Raw genomic sequence first — 2,607 nt, forward strand, 5'->3', positions numbered from 1 at the left:
GCCCTTTCTCCTCCCCTCCTGCAAAGTCATGGCATTCAATGTTGTTAAAGATAAATTTTTGGTCTTCTAGATGTAAAGGCATTTGCTTTAAGAGAAATAGTCCTCGGGGTCCCTCTCACATCCCCCAGAAGACTCTCACATCCCAGTTTAGGAAACACTCACCTAGAGGACTTCAAACAGAGTAAAACCCAACTCAACACAATCTAGGCATTATCCATAAAAATACTATCACTGTCAAAAATGTATGTCAAGAATTTTACTGGCAGCATTTAAAAAAGAAATCATTAGATCATAGAAGACACTGTGATGCAGATCAGCCCCTGACTAAACATCCCTTTTTATCTCCCATTCAGGTCAAAGTGTGGAAGCTGCTGGGAGCCAACACTGTGTGACCCGAATCCCTGGCAACCTCCTGCAGAAACCAGGTCTGGTCAAACAGTACTGGCTCCAAGGGGCCAGGGGACAAGCTCCGCCCCCGCTCACAGTTGGGAATACAACCCCAGCTCTACTTCCTTCCTGCAGGGTCACACCGATGTGCTATTCTAGAAGCACGTCGTTCCCAACCATAAAGCACCAGTGAGATTTCATCCAATACAAAGGATGTAATTCAGAAAATTGTACAACAACATTCCCGGGAAGGCACTTGAAGCTAACTAAAAAGAAGAGCCTCAGCAGTTAGGAGACTTTCGATACACTGCAGGCTCCTTACTACTGCCCTATTTGCTTACACCACTCAACCTCTTCTACTTTTCCCAATAAATTAACTGCTGTTCAAATATAAATTAAGAGATGAAAGATAAGGAAGAAGCCCACATCCTGACTGACGGATCAGGAAGGGTAAATCTGCCTCCCCAGTAAGCAAATGTTAGGAACCTAAGGAGTAAGAGAAACAGCAGGAACAACAGAGTAAAGCCAAGTATGGCCCAGGCAGGACTGGGCTGTTGACTTTAAGGGAAAAAAGTTTCATTTTAATTTTGAGATTCCAAAAGTCAAAATGTACTTTGGGTAAGTGCAAAGTGAAGAGTGTTCTTTCTTTTACTTAAATAATGAGGACAGCAATGACATTACTATTACTTCATGTTATAAACGGACAACTTTTAAGATTTCACTTAAATTATAGGTTTTGAAGTTAAACAAAAGTGGGCGACATTCTTCAAGTTTAGAAGTTGTGCTTTGCAGAAAGACTCAATTAAATTATAAAGATTCAAACATCTAAAAAATCTAAATGCTTTACTTATAATAAATTTGATATTAAAACCTCATTCATGTAGTTGAATCATAGCACTGTCAATATACGCTCAGTTCTAATAATTCAGTGGTTCTAATACTTAGAAGGAACATTTCAGGAAAATTATCCTTATTGATAAAACATTTAGGAAAAATAAGTTTTTGTACTGTCGTATCAGTGTTTTACAAAGTTGTACAAAGTGTTAGCATTAAAAAGCAAGTAAAACGTAATCACTTTCTCCCAGCTCATTAGCCAAATAATAAAAATCTTTAAAATGCTATTTTCCCTTATGCAGTCAATACTGAAAGTCACTCATTAAATAAATTCACCATTCAAAAATCAACCTTTATCTTAAATCCCAACAGAAATGTCCTTATTGTGGAAAAATAACCTATTTACTTCCTTCCACTCATAAATTGAAATTAGCAATGCTGCTGAGGGTTGCGGCTGGACCGTGAATGGGACGCGCAACGGTCTGAAAAGCAATGTCCACGCAGCTCCACTCCTCGTCCGAAGATGCCTTTTGTGTGAATTCGGAAAGGCTTTCCTTTCCTCAAGATACTTTACTGCCAACATTTAGAAAGTTATGACAATTAACAATACTGTGATTATACCCATATAAACAGCATCCTTGGTTGTGCACCCTTATACCCAGAGCTCTCCCAAGACTTCCTAATTTACTATCTTCTCTTCTTGTATGTATCTTAACGGAATCCACAACATCAGAGCTAAGGTTCTCTTTTAAGACAAAAAAAGGGCCCTCAACAAAGCTTTCCGTATCACAAAATGACAGTTAAAGAGATCACACATACGCCACCAGCAATGACAACAGTGATGATCATACAACCTCGATATTGCTCTTGAGTCTCTCATCAGCCGACTTCGGAGACCATTAACACAGGAACCTTGCTCTCTCAAACAGAAATGGAACTCTGTAATTGACAGTGCAGAAACTTGAAAGTCATACTAAGAACATACATGCAATGCTGATGAACCCTTACTGATGACACTATTTAACAGTTAGGAAAGCAAGATACCGGGACAAAATCATTCCAAGTCCCAACTTTTCAGATAAAGCATGTGCATAAGACCATGGCTGGTTTCACAGAAAACCAGAGCTGAGAGCCGGGGAACTCCCAATTCCAGAAATGTTTTGTATTCGCTGTATCAGAACATCATTATCCCAGAAGCCAAGGCCAATACTCTTCCTAATTGTTCACAGCTGATCACAATGAGCCGTACCATCAGTGGACTACGTTGCCAAATATTAAGACTGTTCAAAATCTTTAAAATTCCAAATTCATGGTGAGAAACATCCTCTGAAATTCGAGAATTAAAATGTACAAAAATAAATACCACTCTGACACTCAAGGGAGATC

Source organism: Mustela lutreola, chromosome 1 (genome assembly GCF_030435805.1).
Source record: "Mustela lutreola isolate mMusLut2 chromosome 1, mMusLut2.pri, whole genome shotgun sequence".
NCBI classification, from domain to species: domain Eukaryota; kingdom Metazoa; phylum Chordata; class Mammalia; order Carnivora; family Mustelidae; genus Mustela; species Mustela lutreola.